Raw genomic sequence first — 16,438 nt, 5'->3', positions numbered from 1 at the left:
GGGATGGGTGTTGAGTGCAGTCGGTAGTGGGAGTCCACAGGACTGGACTGTGACGAGGGAGGAGTGCAATGCTGCAGGTAGAGACTGGAGCCAGGAGGTTGATAAGAGTGTGTAGGGGGTGCATGGGAAAGAGTTTTGCGACAGCGGCTGCAGAGGAGAGTGGGCATGGAGTTGCTCGGTTTGAAGAGCTAGTATCGCCTGGAGCATGTCCACTTGGCGCTCCATAACCATTAAGAGCCGCTCTGTGGCTTCATTCTGGTGCACTTCGTTCTTTGGTCCCTCTTCTCGCTGTCCCGCCACTCCTTCAATTCCTATTTCTCAGCAGCGGACATCATAACCTCACGGAGAAAGTCCTCCTTAGTTCTTCTTGTCTGCTTTCTAACACTGCGCAGCTGCTCAGCTGGTGATAACAAAGGGGGAGGCTGGGCTCCCAAGGTCATCTCTGTGAATTTTAAATGCAGCATTATACAGAAGCAGTATTGTTTGCAACACAGATAACACTGATTCCGTGCTTTAAAACACAGCCAGTACTCACACACCTGGCTGACCCCAGGCAAGCACACATGAGCCACAAGACCCCCAAAATGGTGAGTAACTGCAGGGGCAGGGTAAATCAGTGTTCCTGGACCCTACTATACACGGGACACGTGGCTTTTGGGGAGAGTCAGCACTGGGGAGAGGGAGTGGGGGGGCTGATAATCATTCCTGTCCCCACACTTTCCTCAGGATGTGATCGTTATGGAAGGGATCTCGTTGCTGAAGGTGAGCAGGGAATCAAGGGATGGTTTTCTCCAAGCCTACGGCTTCCACCCTGGCCCCTATGAGGCTTGCCTGTGTGCAGCAATGGTCCCCCCCACCAATGATGGCACAGGGGCGCAGGAAAGTTACCATTAATCGGGCAAGAAACAAAGCAGCTCTGCTGAACAACCTGTGGCAGTGGATTGCCCAGTATCTCCACAAGAGTTTCCTAGAGGTCTCTGCAGGAGATTCCTGTGAAGTGAGGGAGTCTATCAACAGCCTGTTCTGCCACTCGGACTGGGCATGCAGTGGGAGACAAGCCTGCTTTCTGCAATCCAAGAACATCTATGTAAAGTCAACTTTTTCAAATACAAGTTCACCAGCTTTCAAATAAATAAATAAAAGTTGTCCTTGCATAGAAATCTGTCATATTGGCTGTTTAACCTCTTTGCATAACCTTCTTGGGTAGGATGTTCTGCAGTTGGGGAACAACAAAATGCCCCTAGACCCCTTTTCTCCCCTGTGGAAGATTAGTGTATTCAGTACATTTGTCACATTTCATATACTGCACAGATATAAAACAAACCTGAGATATACTTTACAGTTTTCAGAGTAACAGCCGTGTTAGTCTGTATTCGCAAAAAGAAAAGGAGTACTTGTGGCACCTTAGAGACTAACCAATTTATTTGAGCATGAGCTTTTGTGAGCTACAGCTCACTTCATCGGATGCATACCGTGGAAACTGCAGGAGACATTATATACACACAGAGATCATGAAACAATACCTCCTCCCACCCCACTGTCCTGCTGGTAATAGCTTATCTAAAGTGATCATCAAGTTGGGCCATTTCCAGCACAAATCCAGGTTTTCTCACCCTCCACCCCCCCACACACAAACTCACTCTCCTGCTGGTAATAGCCCATCCAAAGTGACAACTCTCTTCACAATGTGCATGATAATCAAGGTGGGCTATTTCCTGTACAGAGCTGTACCACACCCCAGTTTAGGGTTTTCCCCATTTGAACTTGTATATGGCCGTGAGGTTAAGGGACCATTGCAGTTGGTGAAGCAGCAATGGGAGGGATTTACACCTTCTCCAGGAACTAACATTCTGGACTTTGTAACCAACCTACAAAACACCCTCTGAACCTCTTTAGCCCTTGCTAAATTAAACTTACAGGATGCTCAAAAAAGAGCAAAAAGCCTGGTATGAGAAACATGCCAGAGAGCGTTCCTTCAAAGTAGGGGACCAAGTCATGGTCTTAAAGGCGCTCCAGGCCCATAAAATGGAAGCATCGTGGGAAGGGCCATTCACGGTCCAGGAGCGCCTGGGAGCTGTTAATTATCTCATAGCATTCCCCACCTCCAACCGAAAGCCTAAGGTGTACCATATTAATTCTCTAAAGCCCTTTTATTCCAGAGAATTAAAGGTTTGTCAGTTTACAGCCCAGGGAAGAGACGACGCTGAGTGGCCCGAAGGTGTCTACTACGAAGGGAAATGTGGTGGTGGTGTGGAAGAGGAGAACCTCTCCATGACCCTTGGGCGTATGCAGCGACAGCAGATCCAGGAGCTGTGCACTAGCTACGTGCCAACGTTCTCAGCCACCCCAGGACTGACTGAACGGGCATACCACTCCATTGACACAGGTAATGCTCACCCAATTAGGGTCCAACCTTACTGGGTGTCTCCTCAAGCTAAAACTGCTATAGAACGGGAGATCCAGGATATGTTACAGATGGGTGTAATCCGCCCCTCTGAAAGTGCATGGGCATCTCCAGTGGTTCTAGTTCCCAAACCAGATGGGGAAATACGTTTTTGCGTGGACTACCGTAAGCTAAATGCTGTAACTCGCCCAGACAACTATCCAATGCCACGCACAGAGGAACTATTAGAGAAACTGGGATGGGCCCAGTTCATCTCTACCTTGGACTTAACCAAGGGGTACTGGCAGGTACCGCTAGATGAATCTGCCAAGGAAAGGTCAGCCTTCACCACACATCTCGGGCTGTATGAATTTAATGTCCTCCCTTTCGGGCTGCGAAATGCACCCGCCACTTTCCAAAGACTTGTAGATGGTCTCCTAGCGGGATTAGGAGAATATGCAGTCGCCTACCTTGACGATGTGGCCATATTTTCGGATTCCTGGGCAGACCACCTGGAACATCTACAAAAAGTCCTTGAGCGCATAAGGGAGGCAGGACTAACTGTTAAGGCTAAGAAGTGTCAAATAGGCCTAAACAGAGTGACTTACCTTGGACACCAGGTGGGTCAAGGAACTATCAGCCTCCTACAGGCCAAAGTGGATGCTATCCAAAAGTGGCCTGTCCCAAAGTCAAAGAAACAGGTTCAATCCTTCTTAGGCTTGGCCGGTTATTACAGACGATTTGTACCACACTACAGCCAAATCGCCGCCCCACTGACAGACCTAACCAAAAGAAACAGCCAAATGCTGTTCAGTGGACCGAAAAGTGTCAGGAGGCCTTTAACAAGCTGAAAGCGACACTCATGTCTGACCCTGTACTAAGGGCCCCAGACTTTGACAAACCGTTCCTAGTAACCACAGATGCATCCGAGTGTGGTGTGGGAGCAGTTTTAATGCAGAAAGGACCTGATCAAGAATTCCACCCTGTAGTGTTTCTCAGCAAAAAACTGTCTGAGAGGGAAAGCAACTGGTCAGTCACTGAAAAAGAATGTTACGCCATTGTCTACGCTCTGGAAAAGCTACGCCCATATGTTTGGGGACGGCGTTTCCACCTGCAAACCGACCATGCTGCACTGAAGTGGCTTCACACCATCAAGGAAACTAACAAAAAACTTCTTCGGTGGAGTTTAGCTCTCCAAGATTTTGATTTCGACATCCAACACATCTCAGGAGCTTTTAACAAAGTGGCTGATGCACTCTCCCGTGAAAGTTTCCCAGAATCAACTGGTTAAAATCGTCCTTGAGATGTTGAAAATATTGTTAGTCTTTATGTACTTGGTTGTATATTTAGAGATGCATGTGTCTTATTAACTCTGTTTTTCCTAGAGCTCCAGGAAGAAATCCCAGCCAGTGTTTCACCCTAGCTGAGATTTGGGGGGGCGTGTCATAAATATAAAGGGAAGGGTAAACCCCTTTGAAATCCCTCCTGGCCAGGGGAAAGCTCCTCTCACCTGTAAAGGGTTAAGAAGCTAAAGGTAACTTCGCTGGCACCTGACCAAAATGACCAATGAGGAGACAAGATACTTTCAAAAGCTGGGAGGAGGGAAAGAAACAAAGGGTCTGTGTGTCTGTCTATATGCTGGTTTCTGCCGGGGATAGACCAGGAATGGAGTCTTAGAACTTTTAGTAAGTAATCTAGCTAGGTATGTGTTAGATTATGATTTCTTTAAATGGCTGAGAAAAGAATTGTGCTGAATAGAATAACTATTTCTGTCTGTGTATCTTTTTTGTAACTTAAGGTTTTGCCTAGAGGGGTTCTCTATGTTTTTGAATCTAATTACCCTGTAAGATATCTACCATCCTGATTTTACAGGGGGGATTTCTTTATTTCTATTTACTTCTATTTTTATTAAAAGTCTTCTTGTAAGAAAACTGAATGCTTTTTCATTGTTCTCAGATCCAAAGGTTTGGGTCTGTGGTCACCTATGCAAATTGGTGAGGCTTTTTATCCAACATTTCCCAGGAAAGGGGGGGGTGCAAGTGTTGGGAGGATTGTTCATTGTTCTTAAGATCCAAGGGTCTGGGTCTATAGTCACCTAGGCAAATTGGTGAGGCTTTTTACCAAACCTTGTCCAGGGAGTGGGGTGCAAGGTTTTGGGAAGTATTTTGGGGGGAAAGACGCGTCCAAACAGCTCTTCCCCAGTAACCAGTATTAGTTTGGTGGTGGTAGCGGCCAATCCAAGGACAAAGGGTGGAATATTTTGTACCTTGGGGAAGTTTTGACCTAAGCTGGTAAAGATAAGCTTAGGAGGTTTTTCATGCAGGTCCCCACATCTGTACCCTAGAGTTCAGAGTGGGGGAGGAACCTTGATTTGTGCAGGAAATGGCCCACCTTGATTATCATGCACACTGTGAAGAGAGTTGTCACTTTGGATGGGCTATTACCAGCAGGAGAGTGAGTTTGTGTGTGGGGGGGTGGAGGGTGAGAAAACCTGGATTTGTGCTGGAAATGGCCCAACTTGATGATCACTTTAGATAAGCTATTACCAGCAGGACAGTGGGGTGGGAGGAGGTATTGTTTCATGATCTCTGTGTGTATATAATGTCTGCTGCAGTTTCCATGGTATGCATCCGATGAAGTGAGCTGTAGCTCACGAAAGCTCATGCTCAAATAAATTGGTTAGTCTCTAAGGTGCCACAAGTACTCCTTTTCTTTATACTTTACAGTGTAAATATTACTAAAATGGCCAAGTCAGGATATTTTAAATATATGGTGGATCTATTTTAAAATGCATTTTAAAGTACAATAAAATATTTGGAGGACAGTCTTGCAGCACGTAGAGCTGGTAGGAAAACTTTCAGTGATATGGGGAAAATGTTCACGACATTCCCCACACTTCCTCCTCTCACCCCTTAATTTTTGATCCGGTCTATTGTATGCTGTCATAATTCAGACTAAAGGCAGGGGAGTTCTACGTGCATGGGGACTGCAAGATTTTGTCTCTTGAATATGATTGTAGCCAACTGAAACAACTGTGAGAGTGGTGTGATACCCTCTCTCTCACCCACATACCTTAATAGGTTAACAAGAATTAACCCCCATCCCAGAAAACATTCAAAGAAAAGCATGAAATACACTTTGTAAAGCAGAATCTGAATATCCTGCCAGTACAAATGCAGAATTCCCAGTTAGTTGCTTGGGAAGAAAAACATGCACTGTTTACATGTGTAATTGTCATAAGTAAATCCCAGACTGTGTGTGTTTGTACAGGAACAGATATTAGGAAGTCTGTAAGGCCAAATCCAGGAGAATTTATGGCATATGGCCTTTTAAGCTGTAGAAGATGACTAGCACAGAGTGAGGCTTACATCTACAGGAAAGCTGGCATGCCACTGAGGCCACAAAAAAAACACTGACCAGCTGCACAGTGGGGAGAGCAAAAGCTGTTATGGGGAAAGAGAGCTGTATATTATAAATGTCATTGGCCTTTAAGCTAAAGCATTATCTGATCTCTTGTGTTGATCTAAAAGAGAAGAATTCTAAGAATTCAGTCTGTTCAGCCTATGCTTTTGACCTAGTGAATCGCAAAGTAGATCAAGGGAAAAGCGTAACTACTTTGCTACAATAGCATCTGTGTAAGGAGGACTTCTTGCCATAACAAAGTATTGCTCATTTACACCTCTTCTTTCAGGGACCTATCTGACCCCAAAATGTATTGAAGCACTAATGAGATTTAGATGCCTAGGTTGACATTCACTTCTGGGTAGACTGCATATTTTAAGGGCTTAAGTGAGAGAAATAGATACTGATGCCAGTCACCAAACATCTGGGTTTTATAAAAACAATCAGTTATTAAACAGCTAAAAAATAGCTCTTACATATGAACCAGAAGCCATATGGACCAGAAACCATTTTAGAATGATTTTGTGTGTGTGTGTTAATTACTAAATCAGTTTGTTCTGTTTTGATACAACTTTAAAACCAATATTTTATCTCAGAAAAAATTCCTTGTGACTAACCAACTCCTAAAAATATAGAGAAGGAAAAAGACTGTACTACTTTAAAGGTCCAACCTAGCTTTCACCAAAAACCAATAAATAGATCCTCTCCACTGTAGCTATTCTTTGCATCTTGTCAAAATTTGCATGTTGAATTCTTTGGGACGGGACTGTCTCTTAATACATGTTTTCACAATGGCTAGCGCAATGTGGCTTTTCGGCACTACTGCAATACGAATAAATAATAATATTAAATATCAAAACATTTAAAGGAAGAATTTGCTGATAAAAATCATCATTTCAAGATGCTGCTTTTTCTGCCATTGTGACTATAGCAAAAACTGTAATAGATCAAAGAGTGTTTCAAATGGCGGACCCAATACTGCTCTCTAATGATCAGGTAATTGTGTGCTATTCCTAACAGGTAGCTAACCCTGTCTTTCAGAGTAACAGCCGTGTTAGTCTGTATTCACAAAAAGAAAAGGAGTACTTGTGGCACCTTAGAGACTAGCCAATTTATTTGAGCATGAGCTTTCGTGAGCTACATCCGATGAAGTGAGCTGTAGCTCACGAAAGCTTATGCTCAAATAAATTGGTTAGTCTCTAAGGTGCCACAAGTCCTCCTTTTCTTTTAACCCTGTCTTGTAGCTCCACCTAATGTGTAGAAATAGGTTTTGCTGTGAGGAGATGAATATAGATAAACTTGGAAGGATTAGACTTTTAATGGTAAGTGTGAGTAGATGTCGACTTCACTGTATACACACAAACCAACAAAATACTTCCATTAATAATTGAATTTTACAGACAAAGTAAGAAAAATGCTGCTTGTGAACTGGACTGTGATTTTTAAGGATATTTATTTTGTATATTTTGACATGTGATGTTACCAATGTGTGTGTTAATGGTTATAAAGCTCTACTTTTTGAATCTCAACATCTCCTTAAATTACTATTGTCTAACATACTATTGTCCAACATTCCTGCAACAATGAAAATTTAAATCAATAATAAAAAATACTTGAAGTGCATAACTTTGCAGGAGACTTACAGAAATAGAAATTGAATTCTGAAAAGTATCCATATAGAGATGGCTGAAAAGCAGAGTAATATCATCCTAAGAGGATATAACACTGTCCCATTTCAGTAAATCTATAGCAGGAAGCCAGGCAAGAAGGAATATAAACAAGTTCTACATAGATGCTCCACAGGGCAGCAGAGAGAGATACAGACAGCTTTTAGGGATAACTTTTTCATATCCTAATAAATTTCCTTGTTCTGTGTTAGAAAAAAGTAGTTCTTTGCCGTAGTTACATCCATGCCATCCTGAAGCCTCCTTGAACCCAAAGACTTTGTGGGGAATAAGTCATTATTAAGGCTACGTTTTAGTCACAGGTATTTTTAGTAAAAGTCATGGACAAGTCACGGGCAATAAACAAAAATTCAAGGTCTGTGACCTGTCCATGACTTATATTATAAATACTCCAAACAAAATCTGGCTGGGGGGGGGACACTGTTGGCGGAGGAGATGCCCCTGGGGGACTGCTGCCTGGGGCCGCCGAGCAGCGGCTGCTCTGGCTGCCTGGGGATCACTGCTGGGGGCCACTGACAGTGACCGCCCTAGCTGCCCGGGGACCGCTGCCAGTGTGGCTGACCCTGGGGACCACCTGAGCAGTGGCTGGCTGCAGGGCCACCCCAGTGGCTGGTGTGGCTATCCCCGGGGCCACCTGAACAGCTGGCCCTTGACCTCACTGGCCACTGCAGAAATCATGGAGGTCTCAGAGAGTGATGGAATCCATGACTTCCGCAACCTCGGTGACAAAGATGGAGCCCTAGTCATTATTAAGTTATCATTATTTGTATTAAAGTAATGCCCCAGCCAAGTTTGGGGTAAAATTGTTAGACATTGCACAGGCATACAGTAAAAAATAGTTTGTGCTGCAAAGAGTTAATAGTCTTAGGGCTTAGTTTACACATGTAGCACTTAGTGAAGATGCTACCTACACCGATGGGAGAGCTTCTCCTGTCGGCACAGGTACTCCACCTCCCCATGAGGCAGTAGCTATGTCAACAGCAGGATTCCTCCCAGCAACACAGAGCTGTGTGTACCGGGAATTAGCTCAGTATAACGATGTCCCTTGGGAGTGGGGATGTAGTTATACTGACATAAATTTGTAGTAGAGACCAGGGGGCTTAATTCAAGAAAGGACATAACAGGTTAATTAAACAACCAAATGAGGTGGGGGACAGGAATACGAGCAAATAGAATGTGTAAGTATGATAACCACAGCAGCAGCAATAATTTCAGTTTACAACCTGCGCATGAATATACTTGTTATAATGTAATGAGATTACAAGTAGTCAGTGCCCAAAAGACCAGGTAAATGGTGTGAATATCTAGACCAACTACTAATTTTGGGCTTACCCCTACAGCATGTTCTAATTTTCACCTTACAGTGTCTAGATGGACTTCAAAGAAAAAAATATTTTTAGAAAACAAATGTGTCAGTAAGAGGGTGAGTGGCTAATAGAAATGTGCGTATATTTGAATACACTATATTTTGAGCTCTAAAGAATGTTTTCAGTAGTTTTCATTGGTACACGTCAGCTGTATTCAAAATAAATACCAATATATTTTTGTCAAACAGAATAGAAGATAATCAGAGAATTGTTGATGCTGACTTTAGGGAGGTGTTCAAATTGATTAACAATAAAATTATCCATTTTTTATTAACTTGTAAATAAAGTGAAAATAGTTCCCTGTTCTTTCTCTGTAGATGTTGAATATTTCAGAATGGAAAACAAGTTTCCTATTGTATTCACACTCCTGCAATTTATATGCACACACATCATCACTGTGATCTATGCTAGAGTACAAAAGACTGAGCTGCCTTTAAAGAGTTGCTGAATTGTACCTTTCCCAGATCTCTCAGCTGCTTTATCCCCCTGACCAAAGGTTTGTGTTTATTACAGTGCCAGGCAAATCAACTACATATAATAAATCACAGCACTATGGAGTTAGCTGCAATTATTCCGCATTTTTGAGCCCTCTGAGGAGCTGCAGGAATGCCTAAACACTCTGACCATTTTTACAGACCTTAATATAGTCAGTATTATGAAAAACTGTTTTTTCATTCTCATTTATCAGGATTTTTAAACGCTTGAAGACAGCGCTTCATCTGATAGATAGCAGAGTGCACAGTCAGTTTCTAATTATTATTTTTTTCCAAGTCATGGCACTTTGCACGACATGTTGTGCTGGTTCTAAGCAGCAGCTTTGGCGTCTTTTGAGGATTGTTTAATATTCAATGAGTGCATATTATTAAAATCAGTGCATGATCACTGCCCAACGAGACATCACTGCATGGGGGGTTTTTTGTTGTTGTTTTGGGGTTTTTTTTGCAGTCCCTGGTGAGAAATTGGTTTAATTTTAGATAAGGGAGTTTAGAACCATTTGATTTTATTTCTTTCCTAGTGTCACAGTACAACTGGCATTCTGAACACAACCAAATTAATTTCCAGAAGCTGCAGAGAATTAAACCAATGATCAGAGGTCAGATTTTGTTTCTGCCCACATTTCACCAAGCCCTGGTTATCTAGAGTGATGAACTCAACAGGATAGTTCAAGGAAATCTGCTGATGCTAATACATAAATACATCTAATCATTAAGCCTCAGAGCCCAGCCATATGAGTAATTCACTGTCAGCAGACCCAATCATAATCTAAATCGATCAAGTTCTCGCTGCCCAAGATCAAGCCCTGCAATGTTCAGACACATGTTTTGGGTATTCCAAGTTGGCAAGTGTACTGGTGAAATTCATTCAGGGTATCAAGAATAGACACTAGTTAAGAAATCCAAACACTGATTTTAAGTCCACTTGCTCTTGGAATAAAAGGTATCTAATGTACATATCTAGGGCCATATGACCCTCATCACCATAAGTAACAAAACCATTTATTTTCCTTTCCCTCCCTTCCCATGGGGTAGAGACTTGGAGTGTGGGGGAGAAAGAGATTTACTGCAGGAAAGCTAGCTTGATGCAATGAGATTTGCATTTGGTTCTTAACCATTGAGTGTAGCGGTCAGTTGTGTAGTGTAGGTTTATTGATAAGACTTATGTCTCCTGGACCCATGAGTCTTCCCATATTGCTCACCAGTTTCATGGCTCCAGGAAACGCTGCTGTTGTGGGAGTTCATGGACATAGAGGGAGAGGTGATGTCTTAGCTAGCTCAAGTAATTTTCCCAGAAGGACTTTGAATATAATGATAGATTAGATTGTGTATTTACTGGAGAGCTAGTGCAGAGAGTGGAGCTAGGTGTTACATAGACAAGCTCCTGTATTTTGCACTAGTTGGAGATTTTTTTTCAGAGTGGAGTTTCACTTTTAGCCAAGAGCTGTAATAACTGAGCCTGGAGGTTTTATGTGTGTGGATCATCCTGGCTAGATGAGCAGTCGTCTGAGCAGCAGCAGATGGAAATGGACAGTTTTTGCATAGCAGGTTATTTGGACGTACAGTAGCACTGAGGAGTCCTACAGGACTATACACTGACTTAGCATTTGTGCGCAGATGCCCTCAATAGCAGAAAATGTGATGGAGGAATTGAGTACCTTGAAATGCTTTACTCTTGTTTCTACCAGTGTCACCTCCATTTTGTTTGTGTTCAGCTTCAGCCAGATGCTTTTCATCCCGGTGCTGATCTCAGCCAAGTGCTGTAAGAGCTGGGAGAACTTGTTTTTTTTTCCATTGGAAGTAAAGGTGATGTAAAGCTGGCTCTTGTCTGCATGCTGCTGTATTTCAGCCTATTGTGATGGATCTGCAAAGCAGGTGACTGCAACTCCCAATAGCCTCTTCCTCTGGCCAGGCAAGGCGAATGGTCCTGAGCTCAGCAATGTCCAGGTTCTGTTTGGGAGTGGGAGCCACATAGCAGCAGTGAGCTGGAGTGAAACCCAGAAACTATATGCAGAGCCATGTGTGGAACAGGCTGTGACAGCTGGACACTACAGCTGGGTGCAGGTCTGTGTGGGACATATGAGGGCGTAGCAGTGGCTGGGCAGGGAGCCAGCGTGGAGGGGCCAATGAGAGAGAGACTGAGCTTGGAAACATGATAGCACCCATCTGCTGCAAAAGAGACTGGACTGGAGAGGGCACCCCAGGCACTATGCCTGAAGAGCCCTGACTGTCTATTGGACGGCCCCAGGGACCCAAACAAGAACCGCTATTGCTCACTTGGAACTGTAGCTGTTTAAGCCTCGGTATCTAGGGTATCTGTAACCTTTCCCTTTCCTGACAGCCCTAGTAAAATACCCTTTTCCTTAGCCAAGTGTCTGTCTGAATGTTTATTGAGATCCACCAGGTGGACTAGGACCTACAAACCTAGCTGCTGAAGGACCTAGAGTGCTTGCCTCCAAGCTGCAGTACACCTGGCATGCTACTGGCATCCTACGAGTTTGGTGTAGTAGGTGACCACAATAATGTGTCTCCATCTTCCAGTGACTTCACACGGATGTTGAATAAGATAGGGGATAAGGTTTGGCCCCGGGGTGCTCCACAGCTGAGGGCTCTGGAGGAGCGTGACAGAGCAGTTGTCCATCTAGGTGTAATCTGAGAGGAAGGAACTGAGCCATTTCAGAGCATTTCTGTTCACCTTTGCATACCCTTTAGAATAAAGTGTCGAATGCTGCAGAGCTGTCCAAGATGAGCAAAGGTCTACTTCCCTAATCAGTGGGCTGGACAAGAATACGTCAGCCTACAGAACTAGTGCAGTCTCTTCACCATGTGCTGGCCTGAACAAAGGTTACTGGCAGCTGATTTGGGAGACTTTTGCCATTCTTGATTAGTTTGTTTAGGATAGGGAGGTTAGACTGTGGGTAGTAGTTTACAAGGTCACTAACATTGACAGATCGCTTTAGTAATGATTGGACTACTGTATATATTAGCGTGGGAGACAGAAGATGTCCCCCGCCCCCTTTTCCAATCTCTGTTAATAGGAGTCCCAGATTTTGCCTACCAGCCAGGAAGGGAAGGGGTCAGAGTCACAGATGGTGGCCTTGACTGCTCCTAGTGCTTGCATGATTGCCTCTTGTTTGAATGGGATGGAGGCTTAGAAGCACTGTCTTCTCGTGTGCTCAGCTTATTGTTCCTGGTGTCCTGTGAAGCCATCCCTAGCGTGAGAAATCTTCTCTGAATATAAAATGACAGTTCCTCACTAAATTCTGGCAGAGTGTAGAGACAGTTTTGGCTTATGAAACAATTTAGGATGGGATTTACAAAGGAGACAATGGAAGCTGGATACCTAAGGGTAGGATTCACAAATGTATTTAGGCACATAATTCTCATTGAAATCTATAATATGCTTCTTTGAAAATCTCAGCTTGACAGTAAAGTAGTGGCCTAAATTGATATTTTCAGTAGCCCATACTTTTTCTAGATCTACGTGACTCTAGCTAAGACATTCCTAAAAATGATGCTACAGCAAATCTGAAGATTGGACCAAAATCTAAAGTCATTCATACCAGCGTAAGTCCATTGAAATCAATGAAGTGGCCCTGTGAAGGGACTAGCAGAAAGTGACCCAGTGTGGTTTTTTTATCTTGAGCAATATTTTTAAAAAAGCAGATTCAAGTTAAGTGACTATTTTTAAGTTTAACTGCAACCAACAGATGGCAGTCCAGAGTCAATTATAAGTAGTACAAACTCAAAAGGAACGTTTCAGGAACGTTGTAACCAGGAACATTATATACAGTATTTGCATCCAGGGATTTTTTCAGTGCAGCTGTCAAGAAGAAAAATCTAACAGAAAAAATTACACTACAGGTTCCATTTACCTTTACAACTAGCCTCTCTCCTCGGGTGACCACCTAGCCTATATTTTTAAGGAAATTCTACAAGCCCCAAGATCATCAGGTACAGCTGAGCTCCACTCATGACTGAAAAGAACAACCCAGAAAGAAGGGTTGACGGAGAAAACTCCTAAATTCCCTTGAGTTGGATGAACCCGAAGACTTCTGTGTTTGGACGCAGGTTTGGGATTTAGCTAAAATATGATCAAATACATTATGGAATAATTGTAATCATGAGAATACATGTATTGGAAATAGCATATAACTGGCAAGAGAGGACTGACTGCATGCACAAACAACTTGCCCTCATTTTCTGCAGTCCAAGGAGGGGCTGTCAGAGTTCAGATCTCTTCTTGGCTCGCCACTTCTCAATGCAACCAGCTTCCCACTGCAACTCATACAACAGGAATGGGCTCCCAGAGAGTAAAACTTCTGAGTTGGATTTATGGGGCAATGGTTTTAAGGACTTGAACCTGAAGTATTCAGACTTATTCTGATACAAACCTGTTCCAAGTTTGAGTCAAATTCTTTTGATGGCCCATCCACCCAGCCCTACTGAAGACCCTATTTCTCTGGGTGCCTACAATAAACATATTTGAAAGCTGAAAAGTCCCATTGAATGTTTATAATGATTTAGCTGAGGAGACACAATATATAACTGTATGCAAGAGGCTAGTAATTTTGTCCCACACTAATACAGACGTTCATCAGTGTTGCTTGCCAGTCTGTAATTTTAGTGGTCATTTTCCACATTGTTATTGCTTTGAAAGCCTATATAAAGCAGGATAAATAGCTGTTCTCACAGCCAAACTGGTTGCAACCCACTTTACATTGTCTGTAAGAACACATTTCCTTACCATTTAACTACCTCAAATTGCTAGGCTGGGTAATGTAAGGCATGACTAATTACCAATATTGTGTGTAAAAATCTCATGAACATCTATACTGCAAAACATTTTACCATTATGCTGTCAAAATATAATGCTTAGAGGATTGTGAAATGCCTCACTCATTTATCACACTACTATATGTTAGCTACAGGTTGCAGGATTTTGCAATTACGCCTCCCTGTGACTGACACTGAACATAAAGTCAGCACCATGGCCATACTTTATATGCAAGGTGACCCAACCTGAGGGTATTTTATTGACTTCAGGCCTGCTCCTCCTTCTGTTGACTTTAATGGGAGCACATTAGTGCTTTCAGCTGGGTGTACTCGAAGGGTATTGTAATAGTGACACATGATAAGGTAGACTGTAATACTTTCACATCAGATCATCTTTAAAGGAAAAGATGTTTCTTCCTAGACCAGATAAGCATTCTGTTCCAAAGAAGGTATAGTTTATGGCTGCTGAGAGTTTCAGTCTGCTAGAGTTATACGCTATCAACGTGTAAAGAGATTCACTGATCATGGACACTTTTATAAGTAAAATTTGGAAACAAATTTGAGCTGAACACTGTCTCTTTAAAAAGTCCTATAGGCTGCATGCATGCCATCTGGAGCGTTTGTTTTTTGTTAAATCTCACTAACTTTATAGCACTGGACTGGGTCAGTACTTAGATGGGAGACTTCACAGGAAAATCTAGGGTGCTGCAAGAGAAAATTATTAACTCTGGTATCCAGGTCAAGGTTTAACTTGAGACATGACACAAAACCAGGGCCTCATGAGTCACACTGGCTGCAATTTCTTGGTAGAATTCAGGATGGTGGTTTAAAGTCCTAAATGCTTTAGGGTCAGGGAGACTGTCTTGGTCCTCTGGCATTTGCTTCCTCCCTTTGGCCTCACAGCCCGGAGCTGCTAGCCTTCTGGACATACTGGAAAGCTTTGCTTTTCTCTTGGTTACTTGCAGGGTAGGTAGTTACGAGGAGGGGCTTTTGTTATCCTTATGGTCATTTTGCCATTGGATGTTTATAAGAGCTAACTGAGCTGTACCTTCTGTGATTTTTGAATTTTCTGACGTTGTGGAACATTGGCCCAAGCTTGGGATGGGGGCTTCCATTTATAAATGGAAATAAATAAATAATATAGGCAATTACATTGTGCCTACCAAACACACCCTGTAACTTCAACTGAAGAACATGTTCTTTTCACATAGCACTGCTGCCATGTTCCATCCCAGAATGGCTCCATGTCACTGGTAATAAAGTGAGGTAATCATTAGGGACTGGGTAGTGGCATTACCAGCCATGGCTATTTTAGGGAGGGAAGATACAGAAGGACAACAACAGCAGCAGCTCCTTCAAGCACTCTGCCTACGGAGGCAGGAAGGATGATTCTTTGGGCATTATAGGTATGCATGCAAATGTGGCAATTGCTGTGTTCTTTTTAAGGCTGTAAAGTAGTGGGATAAACTCATGTCCATTCCAGTCACACTTCTTTTGAAGTGTGTAGCAATTCTGGTAGGGCTAGGAGTCCCTCACTCAGGGAAGGTAGGCACCAGAATTCTTGCTGCCTCTTTGCAGGTGCACATGTATGGGAAGTAGAGAATAAGTTCTTACTATACCCTCTTTCCAACTGTGGGCATCTATTCAAAAGCAGCCAGAATCCACCACTAACTATATAGATTGTTTGTAGTTCTGTAAAGCACCGTCAGGCTTGTGAAATTCAAACAGCAAATTAAGAATAAACAATAAATCTCCTATTCATGTGGTATTCCAGATGCATAGAACATGCCTTGTTGGCAGCCAGAAGTGCCTGCCAGGAATTCCATGTCTTGTCTTTGACTGCTCAGATATACTCTGACTAATGTACAAGTGTCAACAGGCATTAAGAAGAAATGGGTATGTGCTACCAGTGCTTCAGTGCTGTCACACAGGGAAGACCTGCAAAAGAGATGGCATTCAGAGAATTATGCCATATATACGTATCTCAACATATGGTTGCTTGACATGTACACCCAAGGACCACTGACCAGCTTGTGAGAGGGCACTAGGCCATCTGAACAGGTGGTCAGGAGCAGTGGCACACAAAGATGCTCCTCACGTGTGCTTGCTGAAGGTACGATTTCCTGCTAGACCATCGGGAGCTTATGCACAGTTAAGGGGATGTGCAGTCATTAATCCAGCTCTGAGCTGTATTAACTTTAAAAATAGCTTGTGTGGCAGCATCAAGATGTTTTGACCCATTTAAATTCAGCAGAGCAGTGTATAAGGATCAGAGATGTCTGGTACAGCTACGTGCCTGTGGATCTTAGAAGCCCCCACTGAATCCACCTA

The sequence above is a fragment of the Eretmochelys imbricata genome, chromosome 1 (assembly GCF_965152235.1).
Source record: "Eretmochelys imbricata isolate rEreImb1 chromosome 1, rEreImb1.hap1, whole genome shotgun sequence".
Taxonomy (NCBI): Eukaryota; Metazoa; Chordata; order Testudines; family Cheloniidae; genus Eretmochelys; species Eretmochelys imbricata.
The sequence above is the reverse complement of the archived record's forward strand: the minus strand, read 5'-3'. Positions refer to the sequence as shown.